The 23,900-nt window shown below is 40.4% G+C and overlaps 1 protein-coding gene across 1 annotated transcript in view; it reads right to left on the bottom strand.

The window, feature by feature from the left end:
* The window catches only part of PTPRD (protein tyrosine phosphatase, receptor type D), a 1,990,398-nt gene that overhangs the window by 1,477,107 nt on the left and 489,391 nt on the right, over positions 1 to 23,900 (bottom strand). The gene's annotated exons all lie outside the window — the stretch shown is intronic.

Genomic DNA, 23,900 nt, shown 5'->3' with positions numbered 1-23,900 from the left:
TTCAAGAGATTTTCTTTTACTTATACTAATTTTGCATGTTATTTTGTAAGGTCTCTCGTTCTAGAGATCATCAGAAATGCATCACAAGTATTTTTACTGTACTTAGATATCTAAAATGATACGGCACAAAGAAATTAAATGTATAACTTATCTAAACTAATGTTTTTATATTGCAAATCTTCATAGATGAGGCTATTCAATTCTTCTGAGGCCAAAAGTCTTCAGTGAGGCTCTGAATGGACAGAGCAGTTTTCCTCTGTTTGTAATTGCAATTTTGTCATTTGATTGCCCTGCTGTGACCCTTTATTTGTTGCTCATATGCATGTTTGTTTTATATAACCTTCATACAAAGGGATGAATATATTATTATTATTTAGTATGCAATGACAGTTTAAAGTTTCCATGAAATTAACTGTGGAATTTCTTAAGCCACAGAAAGAGGCTTTAGAAACAAATTTAAAAAACTCAAATAAAACAAATAGATATGCATTATGCTTCTTTAGCTGCTCTCCCCACCCCTCACTAGATTCAAAACAAGCAACTACTTTTCATTTACAGCTCCTGGAGCCCTTTCACAGAGTCTCTTTTTCAGTCAGCTGAAATGCAAACAAGGAAGCAAAATGATTTTTGCTATTACAGATTCATATTTCATGCTTCTCCTCCTATAATGTATTATTCTGTACACAGCTTTTAATTCTGTTGTATTCTAACATTGCCTTTTTTATTTTTCCTTTTTATATAATAGCTACTTCAAATGTTCTCAATGACTGACAGCTTGTGGAATGACCTTCAACTAGAAGTATTACTTCTTTTTTTTTTAACAAGATGTAATTCAGTACAATTTGTCACACCTGATTCAATTTCCTTTAGTTCACATGTACTTGGAAATCCATTGCAATATTAATTACATTATCTGTCTTAGTGCATTTGCTCACAATATGAGCTCCTATAACCCTAGCCTGTATTTTGTGGGCCTGCTTTGATGACATTCATGTGAGCTGAATCATATTTTTGTTTGGGAGTACAAGTGTGTGTGTGGGTGGGGAGGGGCTCTGCATGATTGTGAAAGTGTATTGATTCTGAAAAGTTTGGTGAAAGTTCAGAATCTGTAAAAAATTGTGATTTTTTTCCCCCTTTCTTAAAGGTACTTTTTTACCAGTCAATTTGGAAAAGAAATTAAGTGAAATTATGCCCCAAAATGATACTGTATGTTTCTTGAATCCTATTTTATTGTATGGTAATATACAGATGTACAAACATAGGAAATTTAAGACTGAATCAGAAAAGACTTTAACTACATTGCTATAAAGCTTAGCTGGAGTATTACCCTGCAGTGAAATTGAAAATAGAAATATTGGTGATGAAAACTGCTAATTTAATCATACATCTTACTTGTCCTTGATGGTTTTAACCACTAGTAAATACTATTGTAACAGCCCCAAATACAAAGTCGATCTCTGCAAGTGATCAGGTGCAAAGTAACATATAAAACATCTTGTAATTTCTTTTCTTCCTAAATGCAGTATAAGGTGAAACTGTTTTGATATTTGGGGGTGAAATAATCTCTCACCATTTCATTTTTAAGAGTAAAAGACTTTCATGACCAAAAAGAGGAACATGCACTTTAAAGTAATAATACTGATCTACCTTAATGGACAAAAGGCTTTATATTATTATTTTTTGTAACACTTTTAGATCTTCTGATAAAAGCTAGTTTATAACTGTACAGCATTATTAAGCAGTTGTCAGGCTACTGGAATTCTCTTTGCATTGTTCCTATACTGAATAATTAAGTAAAAAGTCTTTATAAGGAAAAAGGTTTACACAGTTCTGTGATGGAATTTTTTTTGCACTGCCCTGAAAGATGTCTTAAGAGGTTTATAGGAGAAGGATGCAGCTCTATTAATGTAAAATAACTAACCAATTATGAAAACATGTTAGTGCCATATACACAAATAACAACCTATATTATACCAGAGGCCATTTAAAGCTGAGATCATCATAACCTTACTGACATTTCAGACAGCTGTATCCAAGAACTGGATTACTCCAGTAACTGGATTACTTCTGTCTGAGGAACAATCGCTCTATGCTAGGATACTCTTCCAACCCACAATAGACTTTGTAGTGATTTCACCTTTAAAATGTACCACTTCAACAATACTTATTAATATATGACAGGGTATCTGATAACAAGGGCTTCATCATGAAACAATCACTTAACCTTGACTAGCACAGCAATCATCTATATACTGAGGAACTGCTCATGAGGTTAGTATTTGCCACTGGTATGAAAGTTATGGTCAATAACTGTGCCCTTCCCTATAATCAAGCACACTTTGGTGATGAATTCACTGAGACATCATGCCCTTTTAGATTTACCTTTGCTGAACTAGCTTGATCATCAAATATTATTGCAATATAACAGCAAGTCATAAAGAGCCAAGTTCAGTTATAGAGGTAGGTAGTTTAAAATCAACTTTTTAAATGCTTAATATTATTTTAATTGATATCTCTGTTTAGCATTTTAAAATCATTTGACAACCAAGAGAAAAATGGAAAAATTCATAACACTTCCTGCCACCAAGCAAATAATTTTCATTTTAAAAAAAGCAGCCAAGAGTAAAGTAAGAACCTACTAGCTTTATGGGAAAGGAAATGGGAAAGTTCACCAGATTAAGGAAAGGTTCTGCTCCCAGCTGAGTCGCCAACCTTCCTTGCAATCTTGAAATAATATAGACTATCTCAGTTTTTGTGTTTGTAAAACAAGGTTAATGATACTTGTCCACTTTTATAAATGGCTTTGAGATTGCAAACAGAGAGTGCCAACCCTTGCTATACTGTATTATTACATAGGTATTTAGCAAAACAACAGCAGCAGAATAAGGCCAGCAAAAAACATCACAGATGAATGCATGATTATCATCATACCAGTTGAGGATTAATGGAAGAGGAACTTCTCTAAGAACAAATGTTCACAGTGGGGTAGGAATGAATAATTTCTATGGCTAAGGACAGACATTAAAAAAACCTGTAGGAGAATCGATCCAACTTACGTGGCTTTCTTTAAGTGGCATAGGTTAGTTTGGGAGCAAAGAGAACAGGATTGCCCTTTGATGGGGGGTGGGAGGGTATATAGGATGCCTGCAGTGGTGAAATCCAGCAGGTTGGAGGCACTCCTACATGCCTACCAGTGAGCTCCCCAGGCTGCCAGAGACTTCTGAGTGCAGCCAAGCACAGCCAAGCAGTTGAGCCATCCCTGATGGGCTGTCAGACATGGGGGAGCATGCCTTCTCTTCCCCGTCACTGTCAGCCACAGGAATGTCAGCTACAGTCAGGCAGTGGAGGCACCCATGCTTGACCATCCCCAGTGGGCTTCCTGGGGCTATACCCACTTGCGAGGGGCAGGGTGGTCTCTAGGTGAGCTCCTGCACACCCACCCAAGGATTTTTCCCCAAAAGTGCAAACAGCCCCAGGGAGCCCAACTGGGCTTCAGGGCATGGCCAAACATCTCTTCATCCCCCTCCTCCCATCATTGTCAACTACTGTGCTGACTTGGCTCTGGGAGCACTCAGGAACTGGGCAAGCTGGGTGCTTACCTGGAGCAGCTGAGCATAGGGCAAGTAGTAGCATGCCTCCCTGTGAGTGGGGGTTGGTAGGGGGCTGCAAAGGTGCCTAGGATGCTGATGGACAGTGACTTAGCATGAATTGATAGGGTATCTGGTACAGAAGTTCAGTTCCCTGGTCTAATCTAAACTGATTAAGTTTGAGTGTACACTGATCCAAGTCTAGCTGGATTAGTTTCCACCATTTTAAATCAGTTTATCTGCATCAAACATCTGTACTGTTATGTGTTTAGTTTGGTTTATGGGGACTTATACTGGTAAAAGTGTAATGTCTGTAGTCGGCCAACCTCTTCATATCAGCATGCCTTTCTCCAAGTGTTATGGTTGCCCTAACAACCTTAACTTCAGATCCATTGGTTCCCATATTTTATTTTATGCTACAAATTGGCTAAAAAAGATCCTGGATTGCTAAAATTTTATATAAATAAATAAAAACCAAAAAAAATAATAAAAAACATTTTTATCATTGAAAAGTATCCAACATTTCATTGTATGGCATACGGAGTAGAATGGGGGCTGAAAGAGAATGGAAGAACCTGTGGGGTTATAGAGATTAAAGTAAGTAAGTTGTCTCTATTTGCATGGGGAAATGTGAGATATAACATCTCTCATCCTTGAAAAAAACTAAGATACATTGAGCTGGAAAAGATTAAATGGAACACACAGCAAACAGGTTGAACTTCTGCAGTGATCCTTGAACCCTAATAAGAATGGCATTTCAGGACCTTCTATAATTGTCTGAGGAAACATACATCTTGGGATACCAACAGAACAGAGTAATAACCCAGCCCATTGCCTTATAGATGAGTACAAAGTGGATGTATATGGAATATGGTTTTATATGAAAAATATATATTATGCCTATCTCTTAAGTTATAGAGACATGTGACTAGACCCACTTTACATCAAAAATCTCAACATAATCAGGTTCGACAAGGTTAGATTTTTATCAATAAACATTAATAAATGGCAATTACACCGCACACTCACAGACCAATGGAAAAATATTTCTCTCAGGAATCACCGAAAGAGGAGGTGAGAAAAAAAAAATCCAGGGTGGGGGTTAGGAAATCTGGGGCAGGGGGCTCTATGCCTGCACATGTTCACACACATCACCTATGACTAAGGCTCCTGGCTGTAGCACCCACTTGAAGGAGGGTAGGAAGAGGCCAAAGCTGTGGCCTAGCAACAGAGAAAGACCTGGCTCTCAGCCAACCCCATGTGGTGTGGAGGAGACAACAGGGCCCAGGCAGTTCCTCTGGCACTCATCCAGACCAGCAGAGAATGAGCTGGGCCCTGGGTGGGCATGCAAGGAAAATCTGCCTGCTGCGCTGGGGCTCACTGGGAGGAGGCAGGGGAAGGGCCTTAACTGCTGCAGTACTGGCTGTGCTTGAGGCCAAGTTTTCCTGCCCAGAGACAGAGACAGACAGACAGACACCAAACTCATGCATAGTTGTGATCGGTGGCACTGGGCTCCTGAGCTCCTGGCTGACAACAGCTCCACCCCTCCAACCTGCCCCTCCTCCCTTGCTTCCAGCACAGCCTTACTAGCATAGTCTCTGCAGTGGCTGCCTGAGCTGCTGTCAAAGAAGCAGTGAATAAGTGGCACAGCTAGAGATCTCTCTACCCCACCTAAGAAATTAAATGGATAAATATCAAAATAAATGCTTAAAAATAACTATCAAGTTTAGACTTCAAAATAAAAATAATGAATTCTGCCATGCCTAAACATAATGTAGGGTCCTCCAAATCCCATCACCCCTGCACATTCTGAACGCCCAATGTCAGTGTCACAGGGTGTTTTAATCCTACAGAATATTTTCTTGAAAAAAGAGAAGGTAAGAAAATATGCAGGGAATCAGTTATTAATGAGCAATGCTTACACTAGTCTCTAAACCCCTTTTTTTACATTTCTTAAACTGAACTGGGATGAACCTTCCTTTGCTATCTGTTCATTTTTTGTTAAGTGTCAGAAAAACAGACCTTGGGAGATGATCAACCTGTTTGTCTGAACAGAACAGTATGTCAGCACCTCCCCTCCACATCCAGTAGCTGGGAGGATGTTAAATGTAAGCAGTACCTTCATCACTCTGGCATTCTATTTTAGTCTAACTCTACATCAGGAGGCTGCCTGAGCTCTGTACTGATAACAAAGCACTATCGCTTTTCAAAGTGACAGAGTGCAGTGACATATCAACACTGGAACTTAAACGAAAAGCCCCTTCTGATTTAACTGCTAATCTGCTGAAGCTGTGTTCAGTCTGGCACTCCTGTTTTCAATTAAAACTTTCTTGTACCAAGAGAAGAAGTTTGGTCTGCATGTATACCCTCACTTTTTCTGGGTAGTAGTCAGAGGAGGAAGCTGCTAAAGGGATAAGGAAGAAACCAGAATATTATTTAGGCTTCTAATGGCAGATGCCTAGAATCATAATACAGTATATGCTTGCACCTTTCTTGAAGCTGTTTATAGAAGAATGACTGAAGCTTTGCTTTCAAAATGGAAATTAGCATTTAAAGTGACAAATACAACGTAGAACATAGCTGATTTTGCAAATATTTCTATTATTCTGCATTAATTGAATACCTAAATCTACCATTGTGGCAAACGATTAGTGTGCGAACAACCATCCATTAGCCCTTTAACTGACCCTTTTAGCATCTCACTGCTGTTCTCTTTTGCCCGCCACACTAAGATGATGAGATGAACAAAGGGGAGGCAAAAGTTCCGCTAGTGGGTTGCACTATACACCATCTTGAGGTATATTTCCAGGGCTCCTCCTTCTGCTCCCAATTGGTGTTTCTTTGGACAACAAGATTACCCCAAACTTTCTACTGCAACTGTCTCTTGACATGCCCTTTTGGGGATCTTTCTCCAGTCCAGCAACCTGTTAGGCCTGAGCCAGTTAAGTTCCAGATTAGATCAATTAACATTAATGGTCACCTGAATTAGTTATCCTACTTGAGTCCCTCCCCCGCTAAGGTCTAACATCATCTAAATGTCCCTCTAGGTTTATTTTGGGTCCTTCTCAATGCAACAGAACTCCCCTCATTAATAAGTTTTCTTATTCAATCAGTCCTTAATGCATTCCAATGCCTCATATAATACAGTCCAAGCTCAAATCGATCAATAATCCTCCTTGATCAATCTTGAAGTGATTGCAACACCTCACACAATAAAGTTCATACTCTAATTAATCAATTATTTTTTCTTGATTGGCCTTCAATTCATTGTAATACCTCACATGACATAGTTCTTGCTATAATTAATCATTTATCTTTCCCAATCAGTCCTCAGTGATCATTTACCTTTCTCAGTCAGTCCTCAATTAATCTCAGTGCCTTGCATAATATAGTCTATGGTCTAATTAATCAATTTTCTTTCTTAATCAACCTTCAATTAATTCCAACTCCTCATGTAATATAGTCCATGTTCCCCCTAATGAATTTGAGGCATGGCATGTGCTCACTTTCTGAGGTACTGGGATTTCTCTTGTTCTTTATTAGAAGGGGTTTCCTTCCAATCCTTCTGGGACATGTCCATGAGATGGCCTCAGCATCAATCTCCCACCTCCGATTTTGCAGTCAGGGTCCCTCTTCTCAGCTCTCTGTGTCTCATTCATGCTTCCATGTGAACCATGGGGTATGTGTCTCTCCTCACTTTCTCCTTCCCAGGGGGGGACCTCATAAGCTGGGCTAGTCCCTTTTTGAGGGGCCCGGAACCCCCTTGGTCCTATGGGAGCCAGTCCCTGCTGTGCCTGCCGGCAGCATGGGTGGTTTAACCCCTTTGGTGTCTGTTCTAAATTTTTTCCTGGGTCCAGCATCTTTGGTGGCCATGTTTCCTGGCTGGGTTCACCTTGAGGAGTGAGGGTAGCAGGGTCTGGGCTCAGCCCCCCAGCTACAATTAGGATAAACCCTAATTAATTTAGTACTTTAAGCAGAGAAAACAAATCTCTTGATTTTCTAGTATCAACCTTGCAAGTAACCAGCATCTTTTTTTAAGTATTTCCTTTTAAATATGTCCTTGTATTTTCAGGGATGTTTCAAATCACTAGCTTATAACATTAGGATTTTAGATTGCTATTTGAGAAGGAATGGCCTACTGTACTTCAGGGGATGTAAAAGAAAACAAAAACAGACAGCTGTTTTAGGGAATGTTTATAATAATGTTGCTTAAAATTTTGGAAGTAGCATTTCCCTTTAGGCAAAGAACAAGTTTTCTGGCAATTTGTCTTAGACAACCGTTAAGTACAAAGAGTGATTTTTTCCCCCCTTCTTTCTCAGAGTAGCTTCTGTTTCCCCTGGTTGCTTAGAACACTGTTTTTCTTCAAGAAGCTGTTTCAGTGACTTGGCTTCACATCAAAATACTGTCCTCAATGCAATGGCATGAGTCAGCTTGCCATTACTTGATCGATCAAAACTTAGACCAATAAAGTAGAGAGCATATGATGCATATCCCAACAAAACTGGGTAAATGTAAAATTTATAATTAACAAGAGCCAGGAAATGGGGGTTGGCATTAATTGGAATGCTGCAATGAAGATAAAAATACACATATTTGGCAGTTATATTTTCTTATAAATAATTCTGTTGCTAGTAATGAATGTTTATAATTTAAAAACGTTTATAATTTGCATGTAGAGCAATGAAATGGTTAAAAAACCCATATTTATGCTTTACTGAACAATTATGTTTAACTAACACAAAACCATCAACAAAAACATTCTTCAAGTAGTTGAGTGGCTTTGAAAGAGTATTTTAAAATATCCAACCTATATGTCTTTCACCCTCAAAATATTCTTCTAGGTACACAATTTAAAAATTTTGCATGGAACCTTATGTTGACAACAATAGTGTTAGGTTTGTATCACGTAATACATGATAACCCTGATAGTATTACTACTATCCTTAAAGTTTTGTGCCTGACTTTATGTAAATTCATCATTGTTTGGTAACCAGCTACACTTCAGATTTTTGTTATTTTTAATAAGTTATTTGGGTTCTGATTTTGAAACAGACATTATATGCAATTAAACAATGATTAGGCCTTCTTACCAAATATTTTTATAGAGATGATTTGTCTTTGTGCACCTTTTATAAACCAAGTGTGAGATTTTGTTTAATCTGTACTCACCCCTGCAAGCCGTTTCAAATTTGTTAAAACTCTAGTCTTTTCTCTATAAGAAAGTGCATCTAAGCTACTGCCCACATCTACACAGCATACTGTAATGTTCTTTGGTTAGGTTTACACCAGAGAACGAACTTTGGATGCTTATAAAACCTTCACATAGTCTGTTTTGTGCAGTCTTTACTATGTGATTCTACCATTTTTCTTCTCCTTTCTTCTTCAATTTTAATGTATTACTTCTTGTCTGCCATAGAATGTTACTGGGCATGTCTATGCATGCTATTAATTCTAGTCAATAAACTCTAGTGCAGTTTTTATCAGTGTTTACTGCTTCCAGGTGCCACATTTACACCTGAGACTGCAGCACACTGAGCTGGGTCAGAGCAACCCCAGCTGGCAGAGGGCCTGGGGGAAGGGGAAAGGGGGGGCGAAGTCAATCTGCCAGCCTGTGTCTGCTCTGAATTGGATCAACATGCTGTGGAGGAGCTGGCAGGGGCATGAGGATGCTCTAGTGTGGGGCTAACCAGCTGGCAATCTCTACACTGTAGCATCCTCATGCACCAACCAGCCCTGTCAGCATCTGCATGTGCGTTGGAGAGCACTACATAACAAGTGTTGACAAGTACTAACCTATGGCAACTTTTATTAGTTTATTGTGTCCTAATAGGGCTGCGCATGTAGGTGCTGAGACTCTACTATGGAGCTAATTAGGCAACTGCAGTAAATGCCATGTGTAGACACACCCATTATGCTTTTATTTAGTATTGCTTGGTTGAAACCAAAGCATTTATTATTCTGTTGTTATATAAAGAATACATTTTAGGATGTGTTAAGAATATTTCTATTAATCACATTACACATTTAAGTGACGCTGTCAATTGAAGGACAGTTCGTGAGATCCTCAGCCGTAGTTCAAGCTTCAGAGCAGTGATACTCCCACTGTATTCTGCACTGGTAAGACCGCAGCTGGACTACTGTGTCCAGTTCTGGGTGCCACACTTCAACAAGGACTTGGAAAAACTTGAGAGGGTCCAGAGAAGAGCCACCTGTATGATAAGACATTTGCAAGACAAGCCATATGAGGAGAGGACAAGGGACTTGGGCCTCTTCAGCCTACAGAAGAGAAGGCTGGAAGGGGACTTGGTAGTGACTTACTGCTACATCAGGAGAGTACATCAAGAACTTGGTGAACAGATGCTCACCAGGGCACCTCTGGAGAAGACCAGGAGCAATGGATACAAATTCCTGGAAGGCCACTTCAGGCTCAATTCCAGGAAAAATGCCTTCACAGTCAGGGTGTCCAGACTGAACTCCCTCCAGTGGTGGGGCAGTCACCTACCCTTGAAATCTTCAAAAGTGGAGACTGGACAGTCATCTCACTGGGGTCACTTGACCCCAGTTGTCTTTTCCTGCCTAGTTCAGGGGGACTGGACCCAATGATATACAAAGTCCCTTCCAGCCTCTAACAATGAATCTATGAAAGAATGAAAGATATGTACAGAGGGGGCTTAAAGGATTAGTGAATAGAGTACTTGCTCCACAACCTCCACTCACAATCCTTTGCCTTTTCTGCTTAAATACGAAAGGCCTTACTTCTCCCAGTGTACAATGTTGTGCCCAATTTGACTTCCAACTGTTCTTAGACTGGTGTCTATTAGAACAAGACGTCAAAAGCTATATACTTTTTTCCCCAGTTTTATTTTTAAATAGTTTGTTATAAGAGGTAATGTTCTGAACAGTCTTTTCTAGATCCAATTCCAGGCTAGGATTTTAACTAATACTGGGAAAATAAAAGCCTGTGTTAATAAAGATTATTATGGAAATAGTGAAAAAACAAGTAGAAATTGTGTGTTTGTTTTTAAATAATAATTTAAAAAAATCCATGGTTGAGTTTATGAAATTTATTTAATTCTCCACCTCCTTGCTGTTTGGATTGTCTGCTTCCACCTTCTCTATTTATATCATCATAGAAAACATCCTTTCCTACAGACTTTTCTTCAGAATTTTTCAGGGATGTCTAAATTTCCCCCATTTCTTTTCATCCATTTGAGCTCATTCTGATCTTTTCCACTATATTTAATATTCTTTCTTTAGTGTTCTTGTTTACCATCTTTTCTTTATTCTTTCTTCCTTTTATCTAAATTTCTATTTTGCACTTCTTGAGTTGGTCTTCATTTCAGAACCTCTGCTGCTATCTTCTGTTGCCTTATGTCTGCTTACTCTCTGCTTGCTTTGCCATCTTCTCTGTTTGCCTCTTTTTTCCTGCTCATTACTTTCCACTCCTAATTTATCTTGAAATACCAAGCAAATAAGTTAGTCAATGAAAATGATACAAGAACCATTGTTCCTGAAGTATTTTTTTACCTTACATATAATTCAACAACACTGAAGCTATGACATTCTGATTTTCAACTAATAGATCTTCCCTAAAATGTGACCATAAAAATTCCATACACACTAGTTTGAAGCACGAAGAGGTCAGTTTTAAAATGTGAAGACTACATTTTTTTTAAACAATGTGTGCATCTCAAACCTACATTATTCAGTATGATTTGTTATTTCCAGTTGTCTCTGGGGCAGGGGAGAGGAGCATCCTAATACAATGATCAGATTGAAATCTGCATCACACAAGAGGCAAGAATTGCAACCCCAGGTTTATACATTAACCCTAGTCTTCTGTTCCTACTTCAAAAAAATCACAGTGTATGGATACTGCAGAATAGCAGAGTCACTCCCTTGTTTGAGATACTCAGGAATTTTAATAATACCTTCCTATTATGGACTCTGCCTAATTCACGAACAGTCAAGAAGTGGGGTGTCTGCTACAGAAAAAAAAAAAACACTATCCTCCTACATTTGTTTACATGGGGCATTTATACACATACTCTTTTGTCCTGTGATGTGCAGACTTGATTAACTGAGTCTGCTCCACACACGAGCTGATGTGCACAGCATGGTGCCACATGCAGTTGTATAAGTGGCAAAATGTGCATCAGAGTGGAGAAAGTGATGGCAGTGTGCTTTTAAACTAAAGAACCACCATTTTCTCCACACTAACACCACATTTTGCTACTTATACAACCACAAACATTGCAGCGCCTGCAAACATTGCTTTTCAAAGTGCCTGGCACTGCAGTGCTTACACATGCAAAAATGCCTAGTGTTTCAGATATCGCTCAAGTTAAAAAAGGGACATAATCATGTAGACTGAGTTTCTAGGAAACAAAGGTCACATCCAGATGAGCAGGAGCATGTGGCTTTTGGTGTCTTAAACCTCTTTGTGGTGCCACAAACTGCATTCAGTGAATGTGAAACTGCACCTCACTGCAAATTTGCAGTGTAGCAGCAAAATTTGCTATTGGAATTTCCTGGAGTGTGGGGGAGGAAGCCAGAAAATAAAGCAGTGCAATGCATATAAAAAACACATGCACCAGCACTAACAGAGGCCTGGTTATCCAGAGCAATGCCCAAGGTGTGCCACTGCTGCTCCAGCATGCCACCAGGACACCAGGCAATACTGCAGGGGCAAGCACAGGTGCTAGTCCCAGCCTCCAGCTCTCCCTGGGTGATAAGCTGGGATGAGCTGGGCAAGGACAGTTTGCTCCAGGCAGGACAATTTGCTCCACAACAAAGCACACAGTTCTGCTACTATTTGTGCCACTGCAAGCGCACACACCTCCTCATCTGGTCACAGCCAAAATGTTGGCACTTATTCATATTATCCTAGCTTCTGCTCTCACTCTCCCTTTCCTTCCATTCTCTTTACTTGTCATCGCCACTCTCTCCTTATGCCCTAATATGTGTTTTTAAATAAGGACTAGTAACTATTAATAAATATTTGAAGAAGTAAAAAGGAGGGATGTTGACAGCATAGAATGAGAAAGATTTAATAATGGATGCTAACATGTTCCTGATTTTTGAAGTTATCCAACTGTAGATATAAGCCAGGTACACATGACACTTTTACTGGTATAAATGATTGGAAACTGGTCTATACCCATAACAGATCAGAATTTCAGCACACAAAACCAGTGAATAACCACAGCGGAACAGAAGTTTGTCACACACCGATTGGTTTAAAAATGGTACAACCCAGTCTTAAATTTGTCCGAAACCCCTGGAAATTCCAAAAGGGCAAATGTGTGTCCTGTTTGCTATTGATCTAAACTACACCACTTACAGAAAACCATGTAATTTATATCAATTCCACCTTGGACTTTTTGAATGTTTGTATTTATCCATAATCACATCAAAGTTCATGGCTTGAAATTCAGCATACAAAATGACATGTTTAATTATTGTGTAACCTCTTAAATCTATTTTATCTTAGGGTGGCACTGGCAATACCTGCAATTTTGCATGAAGCAATGATGGAATCTGTCACAGAACTTGTTCAAGTGTGCAGGTGTTTTTGAATGAGCCCCCCTCCTCAATAACAAGAATGCCACAATTATGGTTCATATTAGTTAAAACTTCACCTCTTGATTAGGTTTGAAAATAAGCATCAACAAAGAATGCCTGTAAAGAGGAAGGTAGGAGAGGAAGTAGTCTGATGCCTAAGGGCATCAAATACCAATTTAACTCCTGTTTAGGAAACACTAGATTATTTTATGCCTTTGGAGCTATGAAGCAGCTTAGCAGACAGTGATACCAAGCAGCATCTTCAACATAAACATAACTCAACACCTTGAGAAATCAACAGAAGAATGGCCAAGGTAAGGAATTCCACATTTTTAAAGGGTCATTTAATGCATAATTACACTTAGCTCATAACCATGGTTTTATGAAGCATAGTTTAGGGTATCTCCATCTTTTCCATAGACAGACAATATAATGGAACATATTGGAACTATCCTCTCACACAATGAAAAAATGCCTGAGTGTGCAGACTTGAACAAATATATAAAGCAATTAAGTGTGAAGGACTCAACAGTCAAAGCTAGTTAGCTCTCAATAGCACATGGGTATAACACAGACTAGTGTTTGGTCTGGTTTGTTCTTTGGCTATAATTAGTAGGTATTGTTGTCCACATATAGGTACTGGGTTGTTGCAGGCATTCACTGCATACGTGGCAAGCCAGATTATGCTGAAAGGGGCCAAAACAGTGCAAGGGTAGCTGTGTTATGGAATTTGGTAGAATTTTCATGCTGAGACTCAGACTATTATGAAATATACTTTGAAAATAACCCAAATTATTCTCTCTCAGACAGTTTTAAAATGTTGTTTTATAAAGAAAGCCAGTGCAAGCAAGAAAGAACTGGCAAAATGCCCTTTATTTTAGGGAGGAAAAAAAGGCATCAGTCAGTTGATTGTGTAATCTTGTATAATTGACAAATGCAGTTCAAAACCGTAGAGCCTCCAGCAAGGTGGCATAGCAGATAAAGGTCTAATCATTCATTTGGGAGAACACAGTTCAAGTCTTATAGCTTGTGATCCTGTATAAAAAGTGCTACACCTCAGCTCCTTAGAATCTCATGCCACAAAGCTGGGCTACATGGTTTAAAGACTACAGAGTTTATAGCAAGGAGTCAACAGGAGCCAAATACTAGGAAACCTTGATTTATGAACCAGACAAACAAAGAGAAAACATCTATAAAGTCATGGTTTTACTTATTTAAAGTATTGAGGGTAAATTTACAACTATCTGCATAGTCTATCTTTACATCAATTAACACTTCCCTCCCATTTTTAAATCTAAACAAACAGTTCTCACTTAAATGCCTCCAAATAGCAAAATAAACTCATTGGTTTTACTGGACCCACAAGTCACCTTCACTTGTGGTAAAACAATGACTTTTGTTTTTTTACCCAGTATCTCCCATCCTTCCTCAAATCTATATCCTGCATATATATCCTATATCAGTTTAGGCCCACCTTAGAGGATATGTACACAATTCATAACAAGCAGTGAAATTATCAGTCTAAAAATACTTACAACAACAAAATTTTTTAACATATGCTTCCCTGAACTCAGAGTTACCTCTTTGGTAACTTTTGTAGATACCTTACTATACATGTTGTGAATTCAAAATATGACCTAGGTTTCAACATAAGGCCAATACTCTATTCTAACAGCTTACAACACATCACAATGCGACTGAAAACTCATTTGCAGACAGCAGTCTAGTGGCAGGTGTTCCTTAGTGTTGACAGCTGCATTTCTGATATGGATCACAGAGAAACTCTATTGGTAGTGCTGGAACATCTGGAACATTTGGTCAGAATTCAAAAGCTAATTTAAATGGGTTGTCTCTTCCCCTTGCATGTAAAGAAGGGAAAAAAAAGAATGATGGTGCAACACTGACATTTGCATACAAACAAACAATTTTAAAATTATGCTTTCTATATTAATATAATTACTAAAAGCAATTAATTTCATAAGCATTTATGCAGTCAACTGCTGGGATGAAAGGTAAGTGTTTATTGCTATATGATGTCAATAACAAATGCAACTACATTCTCTAAAATAATTAAAAGACACAGTTCAAACTATGGAAATAGAATTGGTTCTTGTAAGATCTCACCTGTTTTAAGAGAAACTTTCAGAGCAGTGATCATTTCCTGCCATGTCTCTGAACAGTATCTAGACTTACGAGACCTGTATTATGATTAGGATTTGGGACATTTTTGTAACTGAAACAAATAGAACTGACCTCCATAAAGGAAACAAAAAATGAGCATTTAAACAAAAAGCAGTAAACCATGTTGTATGATTTGCACCTCATCATACTCAGGCATTGCTGAAGAGTTAGGATCTGAGACCCAAGCACAAGAGCATTCAATGGACAGCTAGAACTGGATTGGAAGTGGATTCCCGTCCTGCAAAAACTTAAGCTTAAAAAAAATTCCTGTCCTAGAACAGAAGAAAATACAGACCTTTCAAAGTTCTTCATAAAAATTGAAAGGGACCACAAACCTAGTATAGTTAATAATCCACTGCTTAGGATATTTATCAAGAATGTGGGAGACCCTGATTCAAGTTCCTGCTCTGCCATTCTTCCATTTACTAAACTGAGATCTGGACTCTCACCTATCTCAGACTTAAAGGCAAATGTCCTAGCTTACTGGGGTACAGCTTCTTTTTCTGAGTGTTATTTTAAACAAATAAAGCAAAAATCCAAACAAACACACAGGCTAAGTATAGACAGTGAAAAAGCCCAAGGCTGAATCAATTCAATCTTTGCAAGTTAGCCTAAGCTGCATAGATTGAAACACTAAGCAAGTGTTCTGACATTCACCTTTGAGTCTGGAAATGCAAGCACATGCCTGCAGTGGGCCAGGCCAGAAGCCAAGGGACACTAGAGGATGCCTTCCTTTTCAGCTGGAGCAGACAGCTTGGGCCAAGGCTAGCCTGCCCACTCTGTGAAAAGGGGCTTGCAGGGGAGGTGCAAAGCATCCTGGGAAGCTGGGGACTGTGAGTTAACTTGAATCTGGAGAGAATCTGGGACATAAGTTTAATAAACCAATTGAACCCAAATCAGTTAAGTTTCATACTACATCCATCCAGGTTTATATTAAACTGGTTTCAACCATTCTGAAAGCGATTTATGTGCACTGAATTTTTATTGTGTTATAGATTTGAATTGGTTTCTGATCACTTATATCAGTTTGTGTGTAATTTCTGTCCCTCAGCCAATCACACACCAGGACACTGAATGTCTAACAACTAGGACACTCACATGGAAAGTGGGGGACTCAAGCTCAAGTTTGTAGCTAGAGGCAAAACAGAGAGTTAAACATGGGTCTCCACATCTAAGATGAGTTTTTTGCTCACTAAGGTAAGCTATTACTTTGTCCTGGAACTGTTGGTATTTTCCCATTAGAAATTTTATTGAAATTGGTACTCCCCATCAAAAGATTTTGCTGTAAACAACCAAGAATTTTCAATGAAAATATGGTTTATTAAAAAAAAAAAAACAACACCCCAGACTAGCTCTACTCACATTATCTGACTTTGGAAAAACAAGTTTGACTAATTGAAAGCTTAATCTATGAGTATGATCTCAATTCTGGTGTTGGAACATCATCAATGCTGTATTTCTAACATGTCATTGTTTGGTATAGACAGTGTTTGATGACTTTCAGCTTAAAACACTTCTTTATCGGTAAATCAAAAGACTAAACTCTCAGATGCCATAAATCTTCACAGTTCTATTGACTTCAGTGGAGCCAAACCAGTTTATACCAGCTGATGTTTTCACTCAAAAGATATGCTTTAATTATCACATAGTTCTTCTTTGGTTATGAATCTTCTAATTTATCCAGGATGATTGCTTAAATAAAATCAAAACTCAACCTGAGTTTCTGTCTGTCTGTCTTTCTAAGTAAATACGCGTTACGTTTAGACTGACCTAACCCTAGTTCAATCTAAATGCCCAATCATGTGGGCATTCACAAGGTTTAAAGCAGCCAAGAAAAGGTATGCCCAGTCTAAGTTAGTGCACCTCAGGAGGAAAACTAATTTAAATTGAGAAGGGTTAACTGATCTATGGGGGGGGGGGGTGTAATCTAACCTAGATAACGCCTGCACGTGGCTGTGCTACAAATTTGGGGCTGAAAAACCCCAGCCACTTGCCCCAGCCCTAGCCCTGACTAGGCTGTTTTTAGCCCCACAACCAGTCAATCTCCTCCCCACCCACAAATCCACAAACCCACTTGCAGATCCATGAGCCCACCCCCACCAACCCCATCTGGAACCTGCCAGCCTCTCCCACCTAATTCCACCTCTGTCTTCCCTCACCTCCACGTTACTTAACTCAGGTTGCCTGTGCTGCTCCCAGCATCAGCAAATACTTGCACATGCTGCTCCTGGTCTAGGTTTCAGCCACTTAAAAGTAACCTGCCTAAATTTACACTGGATGTGGTGAGTGTTTGTATGTACCCTCTATCTTTCAATAAAATCTTTCCACATAAAGGGCAAATAGGTACAATCTAAGTCTTTGATATGAAATGTGGAAATATACTAAATGTGTATTTTTAATAAACTTTATATCATAATGATTTCCTAGAAAAAACATTATATTCTTCAATGGGAACTAGGCCTTTGGGCTCAAAAGTACCAAACTTTGTGCCAAAGTGGCCATACAAATAGCAATATCTATTTAATTTGCTACTCCAATAAAATAACAGCGAATTATCTGATAGTGACCAATTTTCAAGAGTTTAATGGAGGGAGAAAGTACTAGAGAGAACTTGAAGCAACTATAAATTAAACCATAGTGGTAGATTAAATGAAGGTACAACATAGGACTGGGACTTGTATATTCTGATTTCCTTCCTGGCTTTGCCACTGACTTGCTGGTCAACTCTGGGCAATTCACTTAGCCTTTTTAAGTCTTTATCCGTAAACTGGTGACAACATTACTGAACCCAAAATAATGTTGTTCTAAGTGATAAGAGTCTATAAGGATTAAGAAACTTTTATTGATTTGGATAGCCTTGAATGAAAGCTGGTCTAGAATACAGATGTACAGCCAAAATTATTTAAATAAATTGTGTAAGCAGTGCTTATACACTAAACTTCCTATACACACTTCAGATACATTTTTATTAATAACTTTTTAAAACTAACTCATGGCACTCTCTCATAGACTTTAAAGGGAAAATCATGAAAATACTGCAGGTCACATCATGCATGTATTAAGCAAAGTTATTGTGTAAAATCAGAACATACTTTAGCTCCTTTAATCAAAAAAATGACTGATAATGAAACATAATTTTTCATCTAATAGTCTGAGACCACAACTGCACAGTGAAGATCATTTTGAACTGGCTTTTCCTGTGAACTTGACCCCCCCAGTCAGCATGAAGATAATACAGTAATAATCCCTTTTTCTACCTCTTCTCTCCAATTCCTATATTGCCTTCCTCCTTTGTAACACATTACTATAACTGTTAATTTTTAAGATGTTGGTGTTTCTTTCTTCAATTTGCTGGACACCTGAACTACTTTAAGTAGTATTTCTGTTTTATGATGAAACATAAGCAAGTCATACCTTATGGGTTTATAAAACCTGCCTCCGGATCCTGCAGGCCATTGTTTACATTTAGCAATTTGATTTCTGTTCCATACATATGGACACTTATTAATCTCTTTTACATTAAGGAAGGAGGTAGCAAAAAGTAATAATAAGGCTGAGAGTCAGAATCCCTTGAGTTCTAATCATGGCTCTGAAATTAAGAGCACTAACATTCATTCTTGTAAGAAAACTTATTTCACAAGGGAAATCTTCCATGTTGTCATTTGGAAGCTCTTTCTCTTGGAGGGGGCATGTTTCCCCTGGGCTAAACTGAATTAACATTTGTATGCTTGTAGTTTCTACCACAGTAATGGCAATTTTCCTGGTAGAAACATAAAGCCTGTATGTGGTCACAGGCAATTCAGAAAGTTTGTGGAGAACACTGGAGACAACTTCCTGATGCAAGTGTTGGAGAGACCAACTAAGGGCAATGCTCTTCTTGATCTACTGATCACAAACAGAGAAGAATTGGTGGGGGATGTACAAGTGGCTGGCAAGTTGACAAGCAATGACCACAAGATTATCAAGTTCAGGATCCAGACAAAAGGAAGAAAGAACTTTGGACCCAGGACCTCAGAAAAGCAGAACTGACTCCCTCAGGGAACTGATGGGCAAGAACACCCTGGGAGGCCAGTCTGAGGGGGAAAGGAGTCCAGGACAGCTGTTTGTATTTTAAGAAACCCTACTGAGGGTGCAGGAACAAATTATCCCAATAAACAGTGAGACTAGCAAATATGGCAGGCAACCAGTGTGGCTTAGCAGAGAACTCTTTGGTGAGTGTAAACACAAAAAGGAAGCTTACAAGAAATGGAAGCTTGGACAAACAACTTGGAAAGAGTATATGAATATTGCTCAGGCATGCAGGGATGAAATCAGGAAGGCCAAAGTGCAATCGGAGTTGCAGCTAGCAAGGGACACAAAGGGTAAAAAGATGTTAGCAATGAGAGGAAGGTTAGGGAAAATGTAGGTCCCTTACTAAATGGGGGAGGCAACCTAGTGATGCATGATGAGGAAAAGGCTGAAGTACTCAATGACTTTTTTACCTTAGACCCACAGGAAACATCAGCTCCCAGCCTACTGCACTGGGCAGCACAGTTTGGGGAGAAGGTGAGCAGCCCCCAATGGTGAAAGAACAGGTTAGGGACTATTTAGAAAAATTGGATGTTTACAAGTACATGGGGCCAAATGCAATGCATCCAAGGATGCTGAGGGAGTTGGCTGATGTGACTGTAAAGCTGCTGGCCATTATCTTTGAAAGCTCATGACAACTGGGGGAAGTCCCAGATGATTGGAAAAGGGCAAATATAGTGCCTATCTTTAAGTAAAGGAAGAAGGAAGATCCAGGGAACTATAGACTAGTCAGCCTCACCTCAGTCCCTGGAAATATCATGGAGCAGGTCATCAAAGAATCAATTTCTAAGCCCTTTAAGAAGAAAGCAATTAGGAACAGTCAGCATGGATTCACCAAGTGCAAGTCATGCCTGACCAGCCTGATTGCCTTTTATGATGATATAACTGGCTCTGTGGATGTGGGGAAAGTGTGGACATAATATACCTTGACTTTAGCAAGTCTTTTGATACTGCCTCCCACAGCATTCTTGCAAGCAAGCTGAGGACATATGGGTTAGATGAATGAACAGTAAGGTGGATAGAAAGCTGGCTGGATTGTCAGGTTCAATGGGTATTCATTAATAACTTGATGCCTAGTTGGCAGCTGGTATGAAGTGGAGTGCCCCAGAAGTTAGTTCTGGGGCTGGTTTTGTTCAATATGTTCATTAAGCATCTGGAAGATGGGATGGATTGCACCCTCAGCAAGTTCATGGGTGACACCAAGCTGGGTACTCCAGTGGATATGCTGGAGGCCAAGGCTTGCATTCAGAGTGATCTAGACGAACTGGAGTATTGAGCCAAAAGTAACCTAATGAGGTTCAACAAGGACAAGTGCTTTTTCTGCACTGAGGTCAGAAGAATCTATGCATTGCTGTAGCCTGCGGACTGACTCGCTAAGCAGCAGCTCTGCAGAAAAGGACCTTTGGGTTACAGTGAACGATAAGATGAATATGAGCCAACAGAGTGCTCCTGTTTCCAAGAAGACTAACAGCATACTGGGCTGCATTAGTAGGTGCATTGCCAGCAAATCGAGGGAAGTTATTCTACCTCTCTATTTGGCACTGGTGAGGCCACATCTGTAATACTGTGTCCAGTTTTGGGCCTCCCACTAGAAAAAAGAATATGGAAAAGTTGGAAAGAGTCCAGTGGAGTGTAACAGAAATGATTTCAGGGTTAGGGCACTGACTTACGAGAATAGGCTCAGGGAACTGGGTTTATTTAGTCTGCAGACGATAAAACTGAGTGGGGATTTGTTTTAACTACCTGAAGGGTGATTCCAAAGAGGATGGAACTAGACTGTTCTCAGTAGTGACAGATGACAGAACAAGAAGCAATAGTCTCAAGTTACAGCAAGGGAAGTTTAGATTGGATATTAGGAAAAGCTCTCTCACTAGGAGGGTGGTGAAGCTCTGGAACAAGTTACCTGGAGAGGTGGTGGAATCTCCATCTTTAGAGGTTTTTCAGTCCTGGCTTGACAAAGCCCTGGCTGGAATGATCTACTTGGGGATGGTCCTGCATGAGGTTGGACTAGATGACCTCATGAGTTCCCTTCTAACCCTAATTTTCTATGATTTTATGGTCTACCTCACTATGTGGCCTTGGGAAACTTAAGTGCTATGTGATTTAAATAAGTTTTTCTCACTTCCCTCTCAAAGAAATGATCCAGGACTAATTAATTTGATGTGTATAATGATCAAAAATTATTTGTTCTAAAACAACATTAAATATTTTATGCACCTGAAACAGGGAGGCCTTCCCAGCGCCGGTTAGATGTTGGACTGCCCACCTGTTTCTGGGCCAACTGCCTGCCTCTCTTTCCTGCCATACCTTGATGGAAAAATGATTAAGATGTTACTCCAGCAGGAGGCTGCTCATTTAAGACCCCAGTGACTAGGGATGATATCCCCAGCTCTGAACCTTCTTCTACACTGGGGTCCATGCCTTGCAGATGGCATCTCAGGCAGCTAAGCTCACCTGTAAGCCTTCTCCCTCTTGAGCTGTGGCCCCCTCTCTAGGACCTTTGGCTATCCCTTAGGTTGTGGCCCCACCCTCAGACCAGTTAGAATCCCAAGCCTCTTGCTCTTGGCATCCCTCGCAGTGAGTCCCTGGCCCGTTTGACTCCCCTTGGGTCCTGGCCCCAGCATTGACCAGTTCAAGGGTCCATCCAGTCAGGTCTGAGCAGCTTGCCTTCTCTCCCTCATAACTTGACTGGGTCAGGTGAGCCTCAGGCCTCTCAACGATCTGCCAGGTCTGGGCTTTCTCCAGCCAGGTCTGTGAGGGGCTGGAGGTTATCAGGTGCACCCTACCCACCTTTCATTAGGGAGTTTCATAGCCCTGGCATTTCCTGGGGCTGCCACTGTTCCACCAGGCCTCCCTACCATTTCAGGGTGCATTTTTAGGTCATGCCCAGGACCTGGGGCCTCCTTCATCCCCATAGCTCCAGCTCATATACCTTCCAGTTGTTCCTGGCCCAAGGAGCTCAGCGGGAAGATGTTCTTCCCCTGCTGGCTGGTCTTCAAACTGCTCTCCTCAGCACAGAGAGCTGGGCATTAAATGGCCACCCTCATCAAAGAGGTCAAAGGGGGCAAGAGGGTGCAAAAGCCGCCATGGATCACCAAAAGCATCCAGGAACATCTGCTAGCTAAAAAGGAGGTGTACACCCAATAGAAGGGAGGGGCCATCACCAAGGACGACTATGTCTCTGTTGCTCGGGGCTGTAGGGGGGCAGTCAGGAAGGCCAAGGCAGAGATGGAACTGGGACTAAATACCCAGATGAAGGACAACAAGAAGTCCTTTTTTAAATGCATAGGGGGTAAAAAGAAGGTACTGGGTAATGTGGGACCTCTACAGAACACGCTAGGAAATCTGGTTGTCGCACCAGACAGCAAAACTAACCTATATAACAATTTCTTTGCTTCTATTTTTCTGAGCAGGGACTAGGGCATACCCCTTATGGGACCCCCATAGGCCCCAGGGGAGGTGCACCCAGGCCTAGGGTCAGAGAAGACATAGTTAGGGAATTTTTGGATGGACTGAATGTGTTCAAATCAGCAGGTCCTGACAATCTCCACCCTAGAGTGTTGAGGGAATTAGCAGAGGTCATTGCGGGACCCTGGCATGGCTTTACGAGCACTCATAGTGCTCTGGCATTGTGCCAGAGGACTGGAAAAGGGCCAATGTGGTTCCCATTTTCAAAAAAGGGAGGAAGGGAAACTCAGGAAATTATAGGCCAGTTAGTCTTACCTTGGTCCTGGGTAAGCTTTTTGAGAGAATTATCCTGGTGCATGTCCGCGAGGGGCCAGCAGGGGAGATTATGTTTAGGGGCAACCAACATGGGTTCATTAGAGGTAGGTCCTGTCCGAGCAACCTGGTGGCCGCCTATGACCAGGTCACAAAATCCTTAGATGCAGGTGTAACAGCGAACAGTCTTTCTGGACTTTAGGAAGGCCTTCGACACTCTTTCTCACCCCATTCTCATTAAAAACTAGGAGACTGTGGTGTTGATATCTACACAGTCAGATGGGTCACTAATTGGCTGGAGGGCTGCACCCAAAGAGTGGTGGCGGATAAGTCTTATTCGATCTGGAGGGATGTGGGCAGTGCGGTTCCCCAGGGCTCAGTCCTTGGGCCTGCATTGTTTAATATCTTCATCAGTGACTTGGCCGAGGGGGTAAAAAGCACCCTGTTCACATTTGCAGATGACACTAAGATGTGGGGGAATGTGGGCACGCTAGAAGGGAGGAATAGACTGCAATAAGACCTAGACAGGTTACAGGGGTGGGCGGATGAGAACAGGATGGGTTTCAACACTGACAAGTGCAAGGTGCTGCACTTGGGGAGGAAGAACCAGCAGCATACCTACAGGCTGGGGAACTCCCTTCTCATCAGTGCAGAGGCAGAAAAGGATCTTGGAATCATTATTGATGCCAAAATGAACAGGGGCTGGCAGTGTAGGGATGCGGTCAGGAAGGCCAACTGTACCTTGTCATGCATCCACAGATGCATCTCGAGCAGGTCCA

Source organism: Gavialis gangeticus, unplaced genomic scaffold (assembly GCF_001723915.1).
Source record: "Gavialis gangeticus isolate Ggan-Ray unplaced genomic scaffold, GavGan_comp1, whole genome shotgun sequence".
Taxonomy (NCBI): domain Eukaryota; kingdom Metazoa; phylum Chordata; order Crocodylia; family Gavialidae; genus Gavialis; species Gavialis gangeticus.
This window is presented reverse-complemented; position numbering and strand designations above follow the sequence as displayed.